The sequence below is a fragment of the Herpailurus yagouaroundi genome, unplaced genomic scaffold, assembly GCF_014898765.1.
Source record: "Herpailurus yagouaroundi ecotype Mexico unplaced genomic scaffold, PumYag 162, whole genome shotgun sequence".
In the NCBI taxonomy this organism is placed as follows: Eukaryota; Metazoa; Chordata; class Mammalia; order Carnivora; family Felidae; genus Herpailurus; species Herpailurus yagouaroundi.
The window spans coordinates 16,393,406-16,401,736 of NW_024412403.1; the positions used below are offsets into that span (position 1 = coordinate 16,393,406).

At 39.7% G+C, this 8,331-nt stretch overlaps 1 non-coding gene across 1 annotated transcript; it reads right to left on the minus strand.

Annotated features, from left to right (window-relative positions):
- Positions 1-3,035: 3,035 nt before the first annotated feature.
- On the minus strand, positions 3,036-3,137 carry LOC121036603 (U6 spliceosomal RNA). The gene has a single exon (XR_005793416.1). It is a non-coding gene; the product is annotated as a U6 spliceosomal RNA (small nuclear RNA).
- Positions 3,138-8,331: the final 5,194 nt, after the last annotated feature.

Consider the following 8,331-nt stretch of genomic DNA (forward strand, 5'->3'; position numbering starts at 1 on the left):
TCTCTGTAAAATGCAACTGTGTGGTTGAAGAGATTGAAAAGGTGATTGTCAAATAAGGGATTGTATGTAAAATACCCAGCACGCATCCCACCCTTCACAGGGATCATAAGAAATGCATGCTCTTGTCCGTCTGCCCTTCCTTCCTTCCTTCCTTCCTTCCTTCCTTCCTTCCTTCCTTCCTTCCTTCCTTCCTTCTCTTTCTCTTCCCCTCTCTCTCAAGTAGCTTTTATTTATTTATTGTAGGAACACACAGTATGAAATCTACCCTCTTAAGTGTGCCATACAGTGTTGTTAGCTATAGGCAGGATGTTACAAAGCAGATGGCTAGAACTTACTCATCTTGTATAACTGAAACTTTATGTAACATTTTGCAGGAAGTAAACAGCCGTTCAGAACGTGCTGTTATGACAAGCGTCCTGAAGGTGGCAGCAGAGGTCTAAGGTTTGGAAAATGTGGAGGGTTTTTGTGGACACGAAGACTTGAAGGGGAGGGAAGAGTTATCCCACGTCCTGTTTTTGTATCTTAAATTCCCCTTTATTATTATTACTGCTGGGAAGGCACGTGTCAGGTTATTTCGGGAAGCTGCTCTAACGCAAATCGTGTCTGGGAAGTGGAAGCCCGCTGTTGTCATTAAAACCTGAGGCAAAATGAGAGCATTCGTGCATTAATAGGATGCAAGGAAGTGAAACTGATGGTGAAGGTGAGATAGAGGGTTTATAGCAGTAAGAGAAGGGCTGGGTTTGGGCAGGCACGTCCTTTGGCCCCAGGGCTCTGATCTGCAAGGAGAGGCACAGCCAGGGGAAGTAAGGGGAACCCCCTAAATGGGCTAGAGTGGAGTGCCCTCTTGTCCAGGTTTAAGGCTTGAACTCCTGGAACCACCTCATTCATAAGCTTTAAACACCATATAGAGTCTACAATGTCTGTGTGTACAGATTAGATTCTTTGTATCTAATAGAGATCAGGAGAGTAATAAAGTGGATAAAAAGAGGCCAGGAACATTGTCAAACATCCAGATAGTCACTCTCTGCAACTAAATATGAAATCTTCATATAAACCACCAGATGACACTATTACACCATAAAATACTTCCACTGACTGGTTCCATCTTGTAAGCTAAGTGGAGCTGCTACAACCACAGGTGTTTCTCCTTTGCAGCAGTAATTGGAATTAGGCTTATATGGAGCATTTATTTGCACTTTTCCCGTAAATGAAAAATACAATTTTTTTGTTAGTAGTGGCTGCTTTAGGTACTTCAGTTATTGTTTTGGGAAGAAGAGAATCTAAAAGTTGTATTGTCTCTGACTCTGTGTATTTTATGATTCAAAATTATGAGTGAAAAAAAAAAAACTAAGCAACATGTGAATTGACATATAATATCCCCACTGTGAGAATATATCACAGTTGCTGCGAAACTGCAAGATGAAAACAGCATAAAATTCTCCAGTTCATAATTCACTCTTTGAGTTGCAGCCTATTGTTTTTCTCTAAAAGCATAAAAACAAAATAGTTGCAAAATATGGTTTATATTGTTTGCATATTTTGTAACCATTTATGTATAAAATAGGTCTTTGTAGGGGCGCCTGGGTGGCTCAGTCAGTTGAGTGTCTGACTTTGGCTCAGGTCATATCTCATGGCTCATGAGTTCGAGCCCTGCGTCGGGCTCTGTGCTGACAGCTCAGAGCTTGGAGCCTGCTTCAGATTCTGTCTCCCTTTGTCTCTCTGCCCCTCCCCTGTTTGTGTTCTCTCTCTTTCTCTCTCTGTCAAAAATAAATAAATAAACATTTATAAAATAGCTCTCTGTAAAATGCAACTGTGTGGTTGAAGAGATTGAAAAGGTGATTGTCAAATAAGGGATTGTATGTAAAATACCCGGCACGCATCCCACCCTTCGCAGGGATCATAAGAAATGCATGCTCTTGTCTTTTCTTAAGAAATGGGGTAAGTGCAGCCATCCTTCATGGGAGCAGCCAGTGAAGTATCAGGCCGTTGCTTTACTGGAAGCATCATAGGGGGAGATGTCTGCTGTGACTCCCAGGGCATGAAAAGCATGGGTTCCACCCTTCAACAGACACTGCAGACCACAGTGCTCAGCAGTGAACCATTAACACCTTTGAGAATAGCTGATCCATTTTCCCCCCTGTTTTGTTCCATTTGTATTAAATCTCTAGGGCAAATTTAAAAGGGCACCTCTGGGGGCAATTTTTGCTGGGATCTGCCTGGTGTATGGTTTCTTTGATAGCTTCAGAGCAATAGAACTTTTGGTTGCTGTGGTGACAATGCAGTTTCAAGACACTACTGGATAATCCAGAGGGTAACAGGCAAAAAGATGAGTGGCCTTAAGAGTTGGGATCATCCAGTCTTCAATGTAGATTCTGATATTCATGAATTGATGGGCTCCTGATAGGCATAGATGGGGTGCATTCCTTAATTAAGCAAGATCTCTTGTTTGGACCATTTAGACTCCAGTCATTCATGAAACTTTTCTTTCCCTTTCCTTCCTCCCTTCCTTGCCTGCCTGCCTGCCTTCCTTCCTTCCCTCCCCACCACCGGTTTTTCTTTCTTGGTATGCTAATGCCTTAATCTTTCTGTATTCCATTCATTTTGGTTTCAAACATTAGAAGCAAGTACTTGGTTTGACTTATTTCCATGATGGGCTGAGTTTTGCTGTCCTTGCCACCTTCCTATGTTGTAGTCCTAACCCCCCAGTTCTCAGAATGAACTGTATTTAGAGATGGGTCTCTAAAGAAGTAATTGCAGATGAAAAAGGTGATTGGGGTGGGCCCCAATCTAATGACTGGTGTCCTTATAAGAAGAAATTAGAGCCCAGACACATACACGGGGAAGACCCTGTGAGGACACAGTGAGAAGCCAAGAGTCCTTGAAAGCAATCAGCCCTGCATACCTTGATCTTAGATTTCTGAGCCTCTAGAGCTGTGAGATAATAATTCTCTGCTGTTGAAGCCACCCAGTCTGTGGTCCTTTGTTACAGCAGCCCCAGAAAACTAACACATCCGTGTAGATTATTATTATTTTTCTTAAATATGGAACACTTCAAGAATTTGCACTTCCTCCTTGCACAGGGACCATGCTAAACTTCTCTGCGTCATTCCAGTTTTAGTATATGCTGCCGAACCAGTGCTCCCAGTCGATTATTTAATACCCAAATTTACCAGAGTTGTTTTTTTTTTTTTTTTTTTAATTGGCTGTTTTGGACTGTCACAGCGCACTCAGAAATTGTGACCGCATTTGCGTGTGTGAGCAGACACTGAACTACCTACAGAATTTCTGAACAGTTTTATGGCACTTCTGACAGTACGACACATGAATTCATTCTCATCTATAATATCGCTGCTGTTCATAAGCATGCTCAGGAATCAGAACAGTCTTAACAATGGTGGTGGTGAATGGGGGGGGAAGGAAGGAACCCCACGACTAGAGATAAAATTTTGGTCTACAGTGTCCTCTTCCTGTTTAACTGGCATAGCTCTTCTTCCTCAATATCACAGACACAGGTGATAGCGCTCATTAAAAACCCAGTATTTGGGTGAAAATAGCGAAATACTGCAGATGGCAGCATGACATCAAACATGATTATTTTAGAGCAAAACTACTGCCTCATTTAGAGCAAAACTACTGCTTTCCTTTTTTTGTTTTTTGTTTTTTCCCCTTTTTCTTTTTTCCTAGTGGGTAAGTTACTGGAACCTTTTAAAAAAATGATTATTTATGGTACAAACTTGGAAAAGCAATTATGCCTGTTTTTCAAGCTCTCTTCATGGCCTGGGTTTACCAAGTACCAATCAGCAACATCCCCTTGAAAGGCCTCTAGGCAAATACATTCTTATTCTAGCTACCCACTTGGAGAACCCCAACTTGGATTTGAACATATTTTGAAATTAAACTTCAGAGATGTTCCCAGCCTTCTTTCAAGTTCCTAAAGATAAGTTTACCAAATGTGAAAGTAATAGTTATTCTCAGAACTCACAGCAATGGAGTGATAAGACTGAGAACTGCCTTTTAGACTGTGGCTCACATGCTACTCTGTGATGCATGGAAGTGTTTTCCCCCATTCATTTTCTTTTTTTTTTTTAATTTTTTTTTTAACGTTTATTTATTTTTGAGACAGAGAGAGACAGAGCATGAACGGGGGAGGGTCAGAGAGAGAGGGAGACACAGAATCTGAAACAGGCTCTAGGCTCTGAGCCATCAGCCCAGAGCCCGACGTGGGGCTCGAACTCACGGACCGCGAGATCATGACCTAGCCGAAGTCGGACGCTTAACCGACTGAGACACCCAGGCGCCCTGCCCCCATTCATTTTCAAAATAGTTGCTGCAGGGAACTCCAATAAGGATCATTGTCAGTAAAATCTAAAACACTAAACCTGGGGCCAGCAAACTTTTTCTCTATAGGCCCAAATAGTAAATATTTTCAGCTTTTTGGGCCACATGGCCTCTATCATGCTCTGCTGCTGTACCCTGAAGCAGCCTCAGACAATACACATACCAATGGGCATAGCTGTGTTCCAATAAAACTTTATTTACAAAAGCAGGCAGGCAGATTTGGCTCTGGACCAGTGTTTGCCAACATCTGCTTTAAACCTGGGCCTGCTGTCTCTCTGAGGAAGACTTTGTATGGAGTGTTTAAATTCATCTGTACACTTTGCCTTCCCTCATTTTTTCTCCTCTAAATGTTGCTATTTTCCACACATATTTCAATTATGGCCTTATGTCATCTTTTTTGGAGGTAAAATGTTAGGTTGGGTGGAGTACGGAACTGACTGTTGAGCTTGATATTGTAGATCAGGCTAATCATGATGTTGACCTGGGCATATCTCATTTTTAATTTTTTTACATTTTTTTAATTTAAAATATTTTTTTAATGTTTACTTATTTTTGAGAGACAGAGAGAGAGAGAGAGAGAGAGAGAGAGAGGGAGATGCAGAATCCAAAGCAGGCTCCAGGCTCCGAGCTGTCAGCACAGAGCCTGATGTGGGGCTCGAACCCGTGAATCATGAGATCATGACCTGAACCAAAGTTGAATGTTTAACTGACTGAGCCACCCAGGCACCCCTCATTTTTAAATCTTATTTCTTCCCATGGAATCCATCTGGATTGGGTTCAGTCTTAGGGATAAGAGTTTGGGGTTGGGATTGTGCTCAGAACTGGCTCAGTAAGTATGAAGGTAATGGGGAAAATGCTCTTTAGGTATCTTGGGAGTAAAGCATGTACCTATTAACCAAACAACCAGCTTAGGGAGTAAATCACATTAGTAATTGTATTAGAGATTACGTACATATACATTTATGCATTTATGGACAGAACCCTAGCTGTAATGATATGCATTAAACATATGCATTGAATTCTCAAGAAGTCAATATATTTATTAATATATTTAATCAACAATCAGGTCCCATGGGTGCTAATTCCACATACAGTCCACTTGAGGTCATTTGCTAATGTCTGGTCTCTAGTGGAAGATGGCTTAGATGTAGATAATGGTGATGAATGTGAAAATCAACAAACATGAGCTCCTCAAAGCTAATCTTAGGCAGACCTGAGCTCTGAGAGACCCCAAACTGTTTTGCTTCTTGAAGAGATTCCCTTGAGGGAATTTACCTGCTAGGTTATTTCTCACCTATCCAGACTGGAGCAAATCCCAGAGGACTAAAGCAAATAATTTCCAGGAATTCACTCTGGTAAACTTCTTCTGGGGTGGGTAGAGATGGAGGGATGCTTTGGATAGCTCCTGACCTCACCTTAATTCTACCCTAAGCATCTGAGTGAAGCCTTTGAATATGAAATTGAGACTGGTTAAGGGTATCTCTTCTTTCACACAAAAACCCCCAAACTACACTCTGTGCAGATATACTTTGTATAGATTAGAATAAAATTCAATTTTATTAGAATAAAATTCAATAAAATTCAATTAGATCTATACTTTGTATAGATGAATAAACGCTATCATTTATATGTGTAGTCTGATACTCATTGACTAAAACTAGGCAGAAATATGGCCAACCAGCCTTCAAATGTTGACCTGGGGTCATTGGAATTCCTGCTTTATGCCAGTTCTCACAGGGAAGGAAAGGCATTCCAGAGGCTTACCTGTACAATCAGGGACTTTGTCTATTTTCATCTTTCTTGACAGTTTGGAAATCTTATTGCGTTGTCTGGGTTGCAGAAATAGACAAAACTAAATAGAGAAATCTGCTTTGTGGGAACAGACTTGGAAAGTGTGGTTGCTAAGATAGTGATAGGCTTTATGTAGGGGGGAATTTCCATTATAATTATACTCAAAGAACCAGAAAAGTGAATTCACATGAAAAACATACGTTGGGTACTTGGGAAGTGTGCTTTCTGTAGGCAGGTTGTATAAAGCCACATCGAGAGAATTCTCCAGAGGAAGACTTGAGAATTTGCTCAAGGCTTTGGGATGAAAAATACTGCTAAGTTGTTTTAATTATTGGGTGAAATGTGACGGCAAGAGGGAAAAAAATATACAAAGTGGATTTATTTTCTCATGCTCCATGGATAATTTTTGGGAAACATTTTCCTTTTCCACCCTTATTTGACAAGCTTTGGATATGTATTTTCACTGCGTACCTAAACATCTTTCTTAGGTTCTAGAACTGTGCTGCCCAATATGGTGGCCACTAGCCCCATGTTGCTATTATGCACTTAAAATGTGGCTACTGTGACCAAGGAGCTGAATTGTTAATTTTATTGAATTTCGGTTACTTTGAATGTAAGTACCCACGTGTTATGATTGGCCACTTTATTGGGGCAGCACAGATCTGGAACATTTCCATCATCACAGAAAGTTCTGTGTAGATAATGCCCTGTTCTACTGTGTGAGAGATCACATTTTTATCCACAGAGTTGTTTCTCATGTTGAAGACTTGATTTTCTCCGAGCTAACAAAGTGTAGAAAAGAAGGCTATGAAGAAGGTAACTTTGGTCCCATTTTATTCAGACAGTACTAACATTTTTTCAATATGCTTTCCTCCTGTTCTGAGTAATTCTATTTATTTTTATCTGTAACATTTTATATTTGTTTTTTCTTTCTAATGAAGTCAAATACGAATATAGTAATTTCAGGAAAGTCTTTTTTAATTAGCTGTGCTTGAAATATTTTCACCAATCCTCCATGTGATAGCTGAGTAACCAATCCCATATCCTCAGTGAAAAAGTCAAAAAAGAGAGGGAGTCATTTTCTTTATTTGTGCTAAATATGAAAATGCTGTGGTTTAGCAACAGAAAATTCAGAGGGAGGAAGCTTTTGAGGTCTTCAGAATGGAGTCAGAGATGGGCATGTTAACCTACCTTCCTGCTCTCTTGTAATTTCTCAAGAGGATATCTGTGAATATCTAATTTAAGCTTTTTTTCTGTTTTTGTTTTTGGTATTTTATTAAATACACATTAGCTTCAGGAAAAAGAAGGAAACACCTTTATTTTTATTTTTTAATTTAAAATTAAAAAAAAAAATTAGGGGCCCCTGGGTGACTTGGTTGAGCCTCTGACTCTTGGTTTTGGCTCAGGTTAGGATCTCACAGTTTCATGAGTTTGAACCCCAGTCAGGCTCTGTGCTGACAGTGTGGACTCTCCTTGGGATTCTCTCTTTCTCCCTCTCTCTCTGCCCCTCCCACACTCATGCTGTCTCTGTCTCTTTCAGAATACATAAATAAACTTTAAAATAAAATAAGCTAAAATTAACAAAATTAAAATGTATTCAGTGTACATCAGCTCTTTCCCCTTACACGCACACAAAAATCCAGAAAGTTTTTGATACACTTTTACATATTTGTTTTCCTATTTGAATAATGGATAAAAATTGAACAATAGTTTACACATTGATGTCTGGAGGATGTGTAAAAAACTTGAAATATGTTGACAGAAAAATTTCTCAGCAAGCACATTTGAGTGGACAGTACATTTCTTTGTTTCTCAAGGTCAGTTTTGCAGCCCAAGAGACTATGGACCTGGAAGTTCATGAAGTATTGAAGGGACTTTAATTTTTAAGTCATGGTTTACAACCTTATGTTAGTATATTTCAGGATGTATGTAATGATCTCAAAATGGTTATATAATTCCATCAGGAAAAACAAATTGAAAGTGAAATGCATTAAAATTACTAGGGAGCAGGTTCCCTGAGGGAATTAATCCTGTTTTGTTCCTTAGGTAAATCCGAGTGTCCCCAAAGTGCCTCTGCTGTATTTGGTTTCTATAGATTGAATCCATGTAGTTTTATTTTTTATTAAAAAATGTTTTTAGTTTATTTTTTGAGGGAGAGAGAGAGAGAGAGAAGGAGAGGGACAGAGAGAGAGGGAGAGCGAG